General features: G+C 45.4%; 1 protein-coding gene and 1 long non-coding RNA gene across 3 annotated transcripts in view; one reads left to right on the forward strand and one right to left on the reverse strand.

Moving 5' to 3' along the window:
• The window catches only part of FBXO17 (F-box protein 17), a 31989-nt gene extending 23641 nt beyond the window's left edge, over positions 1-8348 (reverse strand). Inside the window, exon 1 of one of the 2 annotated variants that reach the window (XM_061388211.1) lies at positions 8146-8348. The gene's annotated coding sequence lies outside the window, so the exon portion shown is untranslated. The remainder of the gene's footprint in view (positions 1-8145) is intronic. The other variant, XM_061388212.1, reaches the window with a different exon arrangement.
• Positions 8349-8380: 32 nt separating this feature from the next.
• On the forward strand, positions 8381-15291 carry LOC133230565 (uncharacterized). Its single transcript, XR_009730890.1, has 2 exons — positions 8381-9255; positions 9396-15291. It is a non-coding gene; the product is annotated as an uncharacterized LOC133230565 (long non-coding RNA).
• Positions 15292-16018: the final 727 nt, after the last annotated feature.

Genomic DNA, 16018 nt, shown 5'->3' on the forward strand with positions numbered 1-16018 from the left:
GTGAGGCGGACTGGGTGCAAGCCAACAGGGAGTGGTGGCGCCTCTGTCAGTCTGGAGAGAAGAGCCCAGCGTGGAGGCACTCACTCTGGCTGACTTACTGCCCAGTAGGAAGGTGGGCCTAGTTTGGCCACATCTTCCAGTTTGTCAAGAGACTGGAAATCCCTGTGTTTATGTGAAATCACCCGATTTTTAAATGTTAGCAGTGCATTTAAAGGAAAAAAAATTATTATAGCACAGTGTAGGCCAGAAGAGACAGATCTTCAAACCCAGGAACTGACTGGGGATGATCTTTTGTGGCTTCTGTATTATTCCCATTGATTGTCACAACATGAGGAAACTGAGGCCCAAAGACGTGAAATGATGTACACAGCAGTCAGAAGTGGAGTGGCATGGACTTCCCTGGTGGCCCAGAAGTTAAGAATCCACCTTGCAATGCAGGGTACATGAGTTCAATCCCTAGTCAGGGAACTAAAATCTCACATGCCCGAGAGCAATTAAGCCTGTGGGCCACAACTAGAGATCCCACATGTTGCAACTAAGACCTGATGCGGCTAAATAAACAAATATTTAAAAAAAAAAGATTTCTTGGATATAATACCAAAAGTATGATTTATAAAAGAAAAATGGGTTAATTAAACATTATCAAAATTTTAAACCTTTGTACTTCAAAAGACATTATTAAGAAAATGAAAGACAAGCTATAGATTGGCAGAAAATATTTGTATATCACACACTTGATAAAAGACTTAAATCTAGAATATATAAAGAACACTTAAAATTCAATAATATGACATATCAATTTAAAAATTGACAAAAGATTTGAATAGACATTTCACCAAAGAAGAAATACAAAGGACTAATAAGCAAATGCGGGCTTCCCAGCTGGCACTAGTTGTAAAGAACCCACCTGCTAATGCAAGAGACACGGGTTTGATCCCTGGGTCGGGAAAATCCCCTGGAGGAGGCCATGGCAACCCACTCTAGTACTCTTGTCTGGAGAATCTCATGGACAGAGGAGCCTGGCTGGCTACAGTCCATAGGATCACAAAGAATCAGCATAACTGAAGCGACTTAGCACAGCAATAAGCATATGAAAAGATGCTCAACATCATTAGTCATGAAGGAAATGCAAATTAAAATCACAGTGAGATGCCACGTCATGCTCTCTAGAATAGCTGCTGTCCAAAAGATTGGTGAGGACAGGGAGAACCCGGGACCCTTATACACCACTGATGGGAATGTAAAATGGTAAAGCCTCTTTGGAAAACAGTTTCTATAAAAGTTGAACATTAAAAAAAAAGAAGTGAAATATAAATTTACCATGAAATCCAACAATTCTTTTTAAAAAATATATATATGTATTTATTTATTTTGGCTTCAAGGAATATGGGATCCTAGTTCCTCAACCAGGGATCAAACTTGTGCCCCCTGCATTGGAAGCCTGGAGTCTTAACCACTGGAAGTTTGAAACACAGCAATTCTACCACTAGGCTATCTACCCAAGAGAAATGAAAAGGTATGTCACACAAAGACTGACTTGACTGCCAAAGTGCACAGCAGCATTATATATTGGAAAACAACCCAGGTGTCTATCAACTGGTGAATGGTAAGCAATATGTGATCTATCCATATAGTGGAATACTGTTCAACACTGAAAGGAAAGAGGACTCCCCTGGTGGTGCAGTGTTTTAAGAATCTGCCTACAAAAAAAAAAAAAGAACCTGCCTGCAGGGGACACGGGTTTGATCCCTAGTCGGGGAAGATTCCACAAGCCGTGGGTCAACTGCTGAGACCTCCTGCTGCAACCGCTGAACCCCAGCACCCTAGAGCCGATGCTTAATGGCAACTAGAGAAAGACCACACACAGCAAGGAAGACCCAGTGCAGCCAAAAGTCAAAACAAAACAAAACAATAAAAGGAATGGAGTAATGGTACAGGATACAGGGAGAATGAACCCTAAGACAGCACGCTAAGTCAAAGTGCTGGATACAAAAGGCTACATATTGTGTGAAATGTCCAGAAAAGACCGATCTAAATATAGGGAAAGATGAGGAGTTGCTGTGACTGGGCGTGGGAACAAGGAGTGACCACAACTAGGCACAATGGCTATTTTGGAGGTGATAGAAATGCTCTAAAACTGTAGTGTTGGCTGCCAAACTCGGAAAACTCACTAAATCACTGAATCGTACACTCAACAGGGCTGAATTTTATGGTATGTAAATTACTTCAATAAAGCTGTCACACACACACACACAAAAAACCCAAATCCTGCACACTTTACAGTTACAGCATGTAAGACTTAAATAGGGTAATAGAACAGACTATGGATATAATCAGCCTTGATGGTGTGAAAGCAAATGCATTACCGACAAGATTGGAAAAGAAAGGTGGGGGAGGGGAAGCCAAGACACTCCTCTCTCTCACTCAGTACCACGGGAATCAAAAGTTGCCAGGATAAAAAAAATACAAGTGAAGCATAAAATGTAAAGTCTCAAAGGTAAATAAGAAATGATCTTAAAAAAAGTACAAGTGTTAAAAATTAGTGGAGTGAATACACATTGAGCTAAATACCATCTTTCATAGCTGACAGTAATAGATGATTTTGAATTCCTCCATTTCTCTGTCATTTTCACCATCATCACCTTCTCAGTCATCCAACTGCCTTCTGAACCACAGCATGGGTGAGATGAGAGGCAAAGTTACTTTGGATTTTGGTATATTCTAGTTTAAACGTCATGGATATCATGTGTATTAAAGAATATGCTTTTATAAAAAAAAAAAACCAACCAACCAACCAATAATACAACATTACCATAATTTACAATCAGTGAGAACTCCCATACATACCTGATGAGAGTAAAAATTGGTGCAACCACTTTGGAAACAAGTTGGGGATTTTTTTTTTTAACTGAAGTTAGAGAAGTGCCTTTCCAACAAGCTGGCAATTTGACCCTAAAGCCAGGAAACATATACTAGAATATTCACGACAGCATTGACCCTCATAGCTCCAACCTGGAAATGATCCAGGTACCCACATAGGGTGTATAAATGAATGAAGGCAGTCATAGAATGGAAGACTAAGTAGCAATAACAATAAGTAGACACAACAGCACAAATGGACCTCAAAAGCATAATTTGGGGTGAAATTTACCAGAGTAAAGTCATCCAGAGTGTGAGTCCCAGGACAAGCAGACAGTCAGGGTGGCCTGGGGCAAGCCTGATTTACACCTAGTGTCCCAGGGTAATTAGGGTAAATATCAGTGACCCCTATCGCTTCCAAAATTACCTGGTTTGAAAATTGGATGATAAATTATATTCTCACACCAGTGATTTTTAGAAAGTTTACAAACAGGCTAAACTCATAAATGCTATTTACGAATGTACATACAGGTACTGAAATCATATATATATATATCAATTCAGTCGCTCAATTGTGTCTGACTCTTTGTGACCCCATGGACTGCAGCACACCAGGCTTCCCTGTCCATTACCATCACTGGCGCTTGCCCAAAATAATGTCCATTGCATCGGTGATGCTATCCAATCATCTCATCCTCTGTCGTCCCCTTCTCCTCCCGCCTGTATATTCATATATATATAAAACAAGCAGAAGCTTCCCTGGTGATCTAGTGGCTAAGACTCCATGCTCCTAATGCAGGGGAAAGTGTTAGTCGCTCAGTTGTGTCTGACTCTCTGCGACCCCCATGGACCATAGCCTGCCAGGTTCCCCGTCCATGGGATTCTCCAGACAAGAATACTGGAATGGGTAGCCATTCCCTTCTCCAGGGGATCTTCCTGACCCAGAGATGGAACCCAGATCTCCTGCATAGCACGCATATTCTTTACCATCTGAGCCACCAAGGGGGCTTGGGTTCAGCTCCTGCTTGGGGAACTAGATCCCACATGCCACAACAAAGACTGAAGATCCTGTGTGCCACAACTAAGACCCAGTGCAGCCAAATAAACAAATACTAAATATTAAAAAAAAAAAACACAACAACAACACAAAATAACCAAGCCGGGAAATGAGCATTATAAAAGTCAGGATGCTGGTTCCCTCTGTGGGGAAGGAGAAGGCTACTAACCAGAGAAACATCTAGGGGGCTGGCAATGTTCTCCTTATTGGCCTGGGTGCTGCTTATATACTTTGTTATATATTTCATGTATTTTTCTGTATGAGTGTTATATTTTACAATTTAAAAAATTATTAATGCTATCAATGAACACCATGATTATTTAAGTCAAAGAAGGGAACAGTCGAATTGCATCTTAGTACAGATTAACAGTTCACATTTGTCGATGCTTTCGTGGTGTGAGGCACCCTGGGAAATTCTTTACGTGCATCATCTCATTCCCTGGAGGCAGCACTGACATTTCTGGGGCATCACAGGGCCAGCCAGGGACACTGGTTCTGGGAACTGCTGGTGACAGCCTGCAGAGGAGATGGCACTGCGGAGAGGTGAAACTTTGTCAGCTGCATATTCAGCCAGCCCCAGGTTAGCCTCAGCCCAAACTCAAACTTTTTCGTGAACTTCGGCAAATGGGTTTCCCTCTCTCAGCGTAGATTTCTCCTCTGGAAAATGGGATGTGAATGTCCACATGTCCTCTCCAGGCTTCACTGGTGGCTCAGTCAGTAAAGAATCTGCCTGCAATGCAGGAGACCTGGGTGTGATCCCTAGGTTGGGAAGATCCCTTGGAGGAGGAAATGGCAAGTCACTCCTGTATTCTTGCCTGGGAAATCCCATGGACAGAGGAGCCTGGTGGGTTACAGTCCATGGGGTCGCAAAGTTGGACACGACTGAGTGACTAAACCACCACCACACTCCACAATCCCTAAATCCAAAAGCTCTGAAAACCAAGGCTTTCATAGACCCACTTGGTGGCAGAACTGCCTGGAACTGATGGAAGGTTTTATTTATGATATGAACATGCATTTCACTGAAGAAGTATCCGTGTGTTTGATCACTCCCCAGTCCTGCTAGGGATTTTTTTGGAAAAAATTTTAAGTAATTATTTATTTTTGGCTGCCCTATGGCTTTGTTGCTGCACGCAGGATTCTCTGTTTGCGGAGAACAGGGGCTGCTCTCTGGTTTCCGTGGGCGGGCTTTTTATTGTGGGAGTTTCTCTTGTCCTGGAAGAGCCCCACGCCTTGTCTTGTCTAGGCGTGGGGCTCCAGTAGTTGTGGCTTGTGGGCTCTAGAGTGTGGGTTCAGTAGCTGTGATGCACAGGCTTCGTTGCCTCTTCGCATGTGGAATCCTCCCGGACCAGGATCTAACCTGTGTCTCTTGCATTAGCAAGCAGATTCCCAACCACTGGACCATCAGGGAAGTCTACCCCGATAAGGATCATATGTAATACACAGGATGGTTCTTTGTGACTTGCCTTATATTCAGTTCCTGCACTGAACAGCAAAAGTTTTGGCTAACACGCTGTGGACTTGTAGTAACTCTCACTTCCCACGGTGATGGGGAAATTCAACAAGATCAAGGCTGGTCTTCAACAAGTGTTAGCTGCCATTGTGACTGCTGTGACAATGATTAGCAGTCAAGGCCAGCTATGGGACTGGAGTCTGGGGCTGCACCTCCTTATGTCAGAATCATGCAGTCACTGAAACCACGCCTGAAGGAATGTAGGTTCAGGGGATTCGTGCCTAGGAAGGAACGAAATACAGCGGGACAGAAAACTGCACCAATGGCAAGATCAGAGCCACCTGGTGAATTTTAAAAAAGGCAAAAGATGGACAGTCCTAGTGGTTCAGCGGTTAAGAATCTGCCTTCCAGTGCAGGGGACGCAGGTTCATCCCTGGTCGGAAAACTAAGATCCCGTATGCTTCAGGGGCAGCTAAGCCTGTGCGCTACAATTATTGAGCCCCAAGAGCAGTTATGATGTTATGGATAATTATTCACAGGTGAGCTGACCATGGTTGTTAAGAAAAACCCTTCACAAAATACTAACAGCTACTGTTAACTGAACACTAAATCCTCCAGCACGTACGTGGAAAGTGCTTTCCAAGATCTCACAGAAGTCTCACCAACAACCCCTTGAGGCCGGTGCTATTTTCAGCTGGGGAAACTGAGGCTTGGAGGAGGGAAGCAATCAACCCAGGGTCACCCAACAAGCAAGGGGCAGATTGGGGTGGAGGACTCCAGGGTCGTGCAGCTGTGCATGCATTCATCTCTGAGTTTCTAAACTTTTATCTTACTTTATTTTTTATATGTGTTTATTTTTCTGTCTCAATGCATTTTATTTATTTATTTTTATTGGAGTATAGATGCTTTACAATGTTGTGTTAGTTTCTGCTGGTAAATCGTCTTTATCTTCCCCAGATTTCACCATAAAAATGTCACCATACAGAAAAGCTGAAAATATAGTTAAAATGGATATCTGTTTCATATTTTGCCATATTTGCTTTCTCTCTCTCTTTTGATGAACTATTAAATACCTGAATATGCATCTCCTAAGAAAGAATAAGAACCCTTTATAGGTCTATTATCTCTCAACCCACTAAGAGAAATTCAATCTACTATCTAATGCTTCATCTATGAACACTTTTTCTCATTGTTCCAAGGTCTTCTGGAATTGTATCTTCCAAACAAATATGGGACTCACACACTGCTGGGGGTGCTCATTTCTCTCTAATCTCTTTTAATCTAAAAGACTGCCCCTGGGAAGTACGTAGCAGTCCAGGGGTTAGGACTCGAAAATCTCACTGCCAAGGGCCGGGTGTTTTGGATACCTGGTCTAGGAGCTAGTATCACCAAAACAAAACAAAAACAAAAACAAAAAACACTGCCCCGGCCTTTTCCATTTTTGTTAAACGGATTATATTACTTTTATCATAGGGAAAAAATACGGCAGTCTTGTTTATATTTGATTTGTGAACTGTATGTATATCTTGATTGGATTGAAAAATTAGAATTTAAATAAATATGAAAACTTTATTAAAAGGAGAATCAACAGATTCTGTATATGTATTGGAGAAGGAAATGGCAACCCAGTCCAGTATTCTTGCCTGGAGAATCCCATGGATGGAGGAGCCTGGTGGGCTACAGTCCACGGGGTCACAAAGAGTCGGACACAACTGAGCTACTTCACATAGAATATACAAATATATATAGATATGCTTAAAGAAAAAGAAAAGTTTACAAAAAATAATTTCTTTAGAGAAGCCAAAAGGAATGTTGTGATTATACAGGGAGGAGAGAAACCCTGGAGATGATAAGCTTCTGTCCCCATCTATTTTTAGCAAAAGATTACAGACATTGTGTAAAAGTTGATAAACTAACAAATAACAATGGAATAATTTGCTTTAAAGATTTGGAAGGAACTACCAGAGGAATAAAGAGCAAAAAAAGGTTTAAAACGACACACCACGGATCACAAGTTACTTCTGCCATCTCTGAAAAGTAATTTAATTACAAAATTTAAAAACTGGCTGCAGAGGAGACTGCGCTTGTTTAAAGGATTGATATTGCATGCAAACCTTTGTCGTTTGTACTTGTGTTACTGGGACACTAAAAAAAATGTTATTGTCTATTTTAAAAGTAGATTGGTAATACTATAGTCTTTCAAAATAGCGGTAAACAGCTGCCGTCTAAAGTTGAAAGATCAAGACATGGAACATTAACAAATATGACCGGTCACTGCAAAAGTTAACTCAGAACAAAGTTTAAAAATTGGGTAGAGCGGCAGCAGCTAAAAACAAACTGTGCCCAAGTTGCTAAAGCAAGAAACGGTGCTCTAAGATCTTCCGATTCGTAGATTTTCCTGCCAGCCAGAGGACACAAAAAACAGAATTGGTAAAAAGTGGTCAGGCCTTTCACCAGCTGCTGTTGAACACGTGTTGGTCGAGTACGTGGGGGGTGGGGGTGGTGTTTAATAGTGGCCTCCTCAGACCAGCAGGCGGGCGGAGAGGCGAGGGCTTTAGAGGACCGGTTTTATAGCCAAGCCCTTTTCCTATAATCTGGGGCTTTCAAACGTGCGTTCGTGTAACTCTGGACTTAAAGGGGCAGAAGCGGGGAAAGGCGTGATGGGGCGCAGGACTCCAGGGACACGCCACTCCGGGCAGGGCCTGGGACGGAAATCCTCCCCGGGGCGCCCTAGCTGCGAGTGTGGACGGACACCGGTCCCGACCTCGGTCCCTACCTGTCCCGGCGCTCACCTGGCGGCCTGCTCGGAGGTGGCGGCGGACTACGATCCCCTTCCCCACCCTGCTCTGAGAGGCAGTCCGGGGGGGTGCTCCTCGGGATCGGCCCCGCCCAGGGAGTCCTCTAGGAGGGTTGGGGGAGGGGGTGGCGGCGGCTGAAGTCTGGACCCGGGGGCTGGAGACTGTGAAGTCCAGCGGGCAGGCGGGCGGCTGCGCGGAGCCGGAGCGGGGGAGGGGCGGGGTCTGGGAGGTTGCAGGCGGAGGGGGAGGGCTCAGCTGCCGCGAGGCTGGCGGGGAGGAGACCCAATCCCTGCGCTCCCGGATTTGGGGGCCTGCTCATCGCTCCTTTGGAAAGTCTATACTTTCTCCACGTGGTTACCTGCTGCCCAGGCGCCTCGCGATCTAAGACTGGGGTGGGTCGGTGGAGGCGGGGTGGCGTGGTGGGGGGAGGACCTTCACCGCAGGCATCTCCAATGGGAGAGTTCTGCCTCCCCCCGCGGAGCCTCCTGCGATGGGAGTTGTCCCGTCTGCCCCCACTCCCCATATTCCCCTCTTTCCTTCTTATTCCAGCTGATCTTGAATGGCTTGAAGCAGGCTCCGGCTAGAGATTGAGGTCTAGCGGTGGCCGTGAAAGCGCTGAATTCTAACACTAGACCACCAGGGAAGGTGACAAGGCCTTGGCCCATCAACTGTATAGAAATGAGTTTCCACATAGAGACGGAAAGTATTTTTTGGAAGAAAAGGGATAGACACAGGGGAGGGCCAGATGGGGGCATTTCTTCCGGGTTTCCTTTGGCCAATCAACTTGCTTTGCCTGGTTCTGAGTCTGTATTTGGTTTATTTCAGGGTCCTCCCGTCTGTAGGGGCTTGCCTGGTGGCTCAGACGGTAAAGAATATGCCTGCAATGCCAGAGACCTGGGTTCGATCCCTGACTGGGGAAGATCCCCTGGAGAAGAATATGGCAACCCACTGCAGTATTCTTGCCTGGAGAAGTCCATGGACAGAGGAGCCTGGCAGCCTACAGTCCATGGGACCACAAAGAGTCAGACAGGATTGAGCAACTAACACTCCCATCTGTGCCTCAGTTTCTCTTAGCCAAAAGGCCTATGGTAGGTTGACATCACTTACCATGAGGTGACACCCCCTGCCTTTTGACCTCCAAGGAGCCTTTCTGCGCATGTGTAGTTGAGAATGTCTCCTTGACTTCAAGAATGAGGAACATGGGGTCTTTTATTTCTTATCTGGGCAGGGCCCAGCGCTTCTCTGGCTTCTCATCTTCAAGGACCTGCCCACAGGGGACAAACTCTGGCTGTTCAGACTGGGTCCATCTATCTCCTGCCTCACAGCCACCTGCCTCCAGCTGCCTCCAGCATTCACATCTCTTTCACCATCTGTTTACTCCTAGTAAATGGCTGAGCTGTGACTCCAACCCTGGGCCTGGTGAAAAACACTTGGACTGAAGCTTCTGTCTGCAGGAATTCTCTGGAATTTATGTTGTGTCCCCAGGGTAGTGTCTCAGAAGCCCAGGCTTGTTCTTAAGTTGAACATCTCTGCCACACAAACTCCTGGGGCGACAACCTGGGTGATGCTACATTAGAAATCTGCCCCTCCCCTAAATTGCAGGCAAGAGAATTAATCCGAGGTTCACAGTAAGGATGGGACCAAGACCCATGTCTCTCTTGACCTCTGCCGTTGCCCTTCACTGTGATTTTTTTTTTTTTTTCTGATTGCCCTAGATGGTGTGCACTCAAGGACTGACCTTACACATCCTAGAGGCAGCCTTCTGAACTCCAGGCCTCCCGTGCATGTGTGCTAAGTTGCTTCAGTCATGTCTGACTCTTTGCAACACCATGGACTGTAGCCCACCAGGCTCCTCTATCCATAGGATTCTTCAGGCAGGAATACCGCAGTGCGTTGCCATGCCCTCCTCCAGGGGATCTTTCTGACCCAGGAATTGAACTTGCGTCTCTTACGTCTGCTGCATTGGCTGGCAGGCGGGTTCTTTACCACTAGCGCCACCTGAGAGGCTACTAGGAAATCACCAGCAATCCCAGTTACCCCAGTGCTCAGTCATCACAGGCACTATGGAACTGATAGAATGTGTCTCTGTACTTAGTACAGTGTAGGTGCTTCTGTCTCGGGGCAGAAAGAATTCAATGAGAGGCAGAGAGACAGGTAAGGAAAGAGTTTATTAGTATAGGAGGCTTGAGTGCTGCACCCTGAGAATTTAGTGGGCTGCAGTTTTATAATCAAAGAAAAAGTGGGGAGGGGGAGAAAACCACCTTTTTCCTCATTCTTGAGTAGATGTCAAGCTTCCATCATCAGCTCCTCCTTCATGTCAGGTGGAGTTTTCATGTCCCTACCTGGTCCAGCCAGCCCTGTTCTGGCACAATGGAAATGAGCAAAGAGGCGGTAACATATGCTAAGAATAGTAAATCATCTCAGGTTTCAGTATAATGTCACCCTTTCCTTATATTTTTATTTTTGGTGTGCCCAGAGGAGCATTTCCTAGGTATTATTAACTTACTGAGCTCACTGGACAGGATGTGGGTCTCGTTTCACCATCATTTTTACTGTTTGGGGGCATGTCTCATGCTTCTGTTGCGTGGTTTTTGTTGCTAAGCAAGTCTGCTTGGCTTTGTGCTTAAGCAAACCTGCTTTCTTCTTCTTCTTCTTCTTTTTTTAAATATTTATTTGGCCCCACTGGGTCTTAGTTTTGGCATGTGAGATCTTAGTTCCCCGATCAGGGATGGAACCTGTGCCCCCTTCATGGGGTTCCCTGTGTAGTCCTGTGCAGTCCAATGGGCCTCCCGACCACCAGGGAAGTCTCAAACCTGCTTTCTCGAATGATCTTTGACTTAGAGGGGTCGTCCATACTTTTTGTCTCTACTTACAATCCCCCAGTGGGATGAGGGCTCCCCTGGTGACTCAGACGGTGAAGAATCTGCCTGCAATGCAGGAGACCTGGGTTGGAAAGATCCCCTGGAGGAGGGCATGGCAATCCACTCCAGTGTTCTTGCCTGGAGAATCCCCATGGACAAAGGAGCCTGGCAGGCTACAGTTCATGGGGTCACAAAGAGTCAGACGTGACTGAGAGTCTAAGCACACACGCACACAGAGTGGGATGAAGTATTGAATCACCTACTTTGCCCTTATTCTGTCTCTACCAACTGGGCTAAATGCTTTATATGCAGTTGTCTGCAGCTGCCTCCTCTCCTGAGAAACTGAGGCCTAGAGATGGGTAGGCTTCGCATGAGGTGTAAGTCACTTGCTTGGGGGTCACACAAAAAGGGGTTTAAGCCTCCTCTCCCCAGGTCCCCTCCACTAGAAGCCTGGGAAAGGCACCACAGCGCTGCCGTGAGGACAGTGTGAGATCGGCGTCTGTAGCAGCCGTGAAATTAAAAGACACTTGCTCCTTGAAAGGAAAAAGTAGCTATGACAAATCTAGAGAACATATTAAAAAGCAGACATCACTTTGCCAACAAAGATCCATATAGTCAAAACTATGGTTTTTTCAGTAGTCATGTACAGATGTGAGATTTGGACCATAAAGAAGGCTGAGTGCCAAAGAATTGATGCTTTTGAACTGTGGTGCTGGAGAAGACTCTTGAGAGTCCCTTGGACTGCAAGGAGATCCAACCAGTCCATCCTAAAGGAAATCAACCAAGAATATTCATTGGAAGGACTGATGCTGAAGCTAAAGCTCCAATATTTGGCCACCTGAAGTGAAGAGCCGACTCGCTGGAGAAGACCCTGATGCTGGGAAAGATTGAAGGTGGGAGGAGAAAGGGATGGCAGAGGATGAGATGGTTGGATGGCATCACCAACTCAAAGGACATGAGTTTGAGCAAACTCAGGGAAGCCTAGCATGCTGCAGTCCATGGGGTCGCAAAGAATCAGACTCAACTTAGCGACTGAACACCACCACCACCACCCAGTAAACGCTGCCTCTCATTATTTGTACCATCCACCTTTCAAAGCATTTTCTGATACAGGTTGTAAAATTGTTGTGTTATTAATAAGGCTTTCAGTATAGATCCACACACAGTCCTTTATCTGAAAGATCTAGGACTAGATAGTATGGATTTCGGATTTTTTCTTTTTTTTTTTAAAGAAGTCAGTGGGTTGGAAAGATCTCCTGGAGAAGGGAAAGGCTACCCACTCCAGTATTCTGGCCTGGAGAATTCCATGGACTGTATAGTCCATGGGGTCACAAAGAGTTGGACACGACTGAGTGACTTTCACTTTCCGAATATATGTAAGGCATATACAGCATTCTGCAGCATTCCCAGAAGGGTCAGGGCAGCCGTCCATGATCACGTGATAATTCTACTTCAAAGCATGTATAGAGAGAAGTACACTCTTAGTGGAATAGTTATAAATATGTGATGTTGGTTCTGTCAGATCTTATTGCTTGAAGACTTTGGGGCCTAATTTATGAAGAAAGTTTGCGGGTAAGAGACTGTAGCAATGCTTTTTAGGTTTGTTTTTTTTTTTAATTGATACCATTATTAATCAGCTGCTTTGCAGACTTCAGATTATGTAGATTTACAGGCACTAAACAATTTATTTCAACAGATAATGCTGGCTTATTACAGATAAAATGGAGAAAAAACACAAGGTATCCCCCCAAAATAATTGGATTATCAGAGGATGTTAAAACCATTGCTAAAAGGCTGTTGGAGAATAGTCTAGAATTATTACCCATCAGATGACTTATTCATTAGAGAGGGGGAAAATATACCTACCAAGTGAGGGATGGTGGGTGTTGGCAGATAGACTCTTAACCAAATGATCAAATGATATCCTCAGTAGTTGGACAGCATGACCTCAAGGGTCTCTTGATGTGACACTATAAGAAGTATACAACATTGCCTAAGCAGAACGCTAGTTAAAAACATTTAAATCTCGATTTATTTTTTTAAATAATTTTATGTATTTATTTTTGGCAGTGCAGGGCCTTCCTCGCTGCGTGGGCTTATCTCCAGTTGCGGCGAGTGGCGGCTGCTCTCTAGTTGTGGCGCGTGGGCTTCTCATTGCCGTGGCTGCTCTTGTTGCAGAGCAACGAGCTCTAGGGTACACAGGCTTCACTAGTCGTGGCTCGTGGGCTCTAGAGCAAGGCTCAGTAGTTGTGGCACATGGGCTTAGTTGCTCTGTGGCCTGTGGGATCTTCCTGGACTGGTGATCGAACCTGTGTCTCCTGTAGGGGCAGCCAGATTCTTTACCACTGAGTCACCAGGGAAGCCCTAAATCTACATTTAACAATATGAAGGCAATCAGTATTGAACATAATATAACTGGTCCCTGCCAAAAAATAACAGTCCAGAACTTTTCAAAAGAGTCAACATGAAAAACTAAAAAAGAGACTAAAGAGACAAGAACCAGAGTCAGTTTGTGCACCTTGGTTGGGGCTTGAATTGGTGATTTCCTTTGGGTTCTGTCTTGCTCGGGGCTGGTTTTCTTTTCCTGTCTGATGATGTAGCTTATTTCTTGCCATTCTCAACAGAGGCACAAGGCTGCTGTCTGTAGGTGATGCCTGTGCTTTCTGTTATAAATGTTGACTGTTTGCCTGCCAGGCCACGCCATGAATGCAGGCTTTGTGTCTGGGTGTGGGACTTGCCGCCGGGCTGGCCTCCCGCGTGGGTGGTAAGAGACCAGGAGTCCCACTTCCAGCTGCCCTCCCCTCCCCCGCAAGTGCCAGAACAGGACGGGCTTTTTCCAGAAGCCACCACCTAGCCTAGTGACCGGCTCAGGCTGGCAGAGAGCTGGGTCTCTTTAGGGAACCGCCCTTCAGTTCTTGTTTTCCTGCCCATGAATGTGGGGTGGCTTGTGCCCTGGGGAAGGTGGGAGGACAGGATGCAGGAAGCTTGGAGAAACCGTCATCGGAGCCTGCCTAGGCTGCATTTTCTCATTCCTGCTCATGCACTGCAGCCTGGGTCCTGCCAGGCTTGCTCTTTCCTGCAGTTCTGTCTTGAATGCACGGACCTCTTTACTCTGATTCATGTCCCCAAGCCTCTACCTCGTTTGTCTTACCAGAAATGTGTGGAATTTGGAATTTCTCACAAGTGGTGGTGTCTGTGGTAGTGAAACCTGAGGGAAGGGGACAGGGCACAACCTTTAAAATAATGACAGAGCCCGAGGATACGACATGAGCTGATTAGAACCAAATAGGTCCACGATGGTGGGCAGGTTGATTTCCACTAGACCTTGAGTATCAATATACGCTCATTTGTAACACATTTGCATATGCTAAGTTTCACACTCACCAGTGCCTTGACAGTTCCAAGGCTGACCATGGAAGACCAAAAAGTGGGCAGTGGCCTAATCCCTGGAAATCTCCACCCCCTTCCCCCAAATTTCTTGACTTCCTACTTTTGCGTTCCAGTCCCCTATGGTGAAAAGGACATCTTTTTTGGGTGTTAGTTCTAGAAGGTCTTGTAGGTCTTCATAGAACCATTCAACTTCAGCTTCTCCAGCATTGCTGGTTGGGGCATAGACTTGGATTACTGTGACATTGAATGGTTTGCCTTGGAAATGAACAGAGATCATCCTGTCATTTTTGAGATTTTCTTTTAAGGGATTCTTGCCCACAGTAATAGATATAATGGTCATCTGAATTAAATTCGCCCATTCCAGTCCATTTTAGTTCACTGTGAGAGTTGGACTATAAAGAAAGCTGAGCGCCAAAGAATTGAAGCTTTTGAACTGTAGTGCTGGAGAAGACCCTTGAGAGTCCCTTGGACTGCAAGGAGATCAAACCTGTCAAGTCAATCATAAAGGAAATCAGTCCTGAATATTCATTGGAAGGATTGATGCTGAAGCTGAAACTCTAATACTTTGGCCACCTGATGGGAAGAACTGACTCATTTGAAAAGACCGTGATGCTGGGAAAGACTGAGGGCAGGAGGCGAAGGGGATGACAGAGGATGAGATGGTTGGATGTCATCACCGACTTGATGGACATGAGTTTGAGCACACTCTGGGAGTTGGTGTTGGACGGGAAAGCCTGCTGTGCTACACCAGGGGGTCACAAAGAGTTGGACATGACTGAGCGACTGAGCTGAACTCCCCCAAATAGTTGGAATAATCCTCCCACTCATTAGCCTATGAAGTTACCCAGCCCATAAAAACTATCCGCACCATCACTTGTCTCTCACTGAATCTTTCTGCAAAGAGACATCAAAACCCCGAGCTTCATTAAGTCCTGAGACCAGATGTGTGATCTTGGTTAAAAGATCATGGAGTCAAGTTGCAATCTGAGTTACACAGTTACACTAGGCTGAAGAAAGTCCCCCACCAAGATATCTGTGCCCTAATTCTTGGAATCTGTGAATGTTACCTTTCTGTTGTTCAGTTGCTAAGTCATGTCCGACTCTTTGTGATCCCATGAACTGCAACATGCCAGGCTTCCCTGTCCTTCACTATCTCCTAGCATGAATCCTCAAATTCATGCTCATTGAGTCGGTGATGCTATCTAACCATCTCATCCTCTGTCGCCCTCTTCTCCTTTTGCCTTAAAGCTTTCCCAGCATCAGGGTCTTTTCCAATGAGTCGGCTCTTCGCATCAGGTGGCCAGAGTATTGGCCCATGCATACTTTTCGGTAACACTTCCAATCAATATTCAGGGTTGATTTCCTTTAGGACTTACTGGCTTGATCTCCTTGCTGTCCAAGGGGCTCTCAAGAGTCTTCTCCAGCACCATAGTTTAAAATCATCAATTTTTCGGCGCTTAGCCTCCTTTATGGTCCAACTCTCAACATCCATACATGACCACTGGAAAAACCATAGCTTTGACTAGACTGACTTTTGTTGGCAAAATGAATGTTGCCTAACATAGCAAAAAATATTATGTGGATGTGATTGAGTTAAGGA

The sequence above is a fragment of the Bos javanicus genome, chromosome 18 (genome assembly GCF_032452875.1).
Source record: "Bos javanicus breed banteng chromosome 18, ARS-OSU_banteng_1.0, whole genome shotgun sequence".
Classification (NCBI taxonomy): domain Eukaryota; kingdom Metazoa; phylum Chordata; class Mammalia; order Artiodactyla; family Bovidae; genus Bos; species Bos javanicus.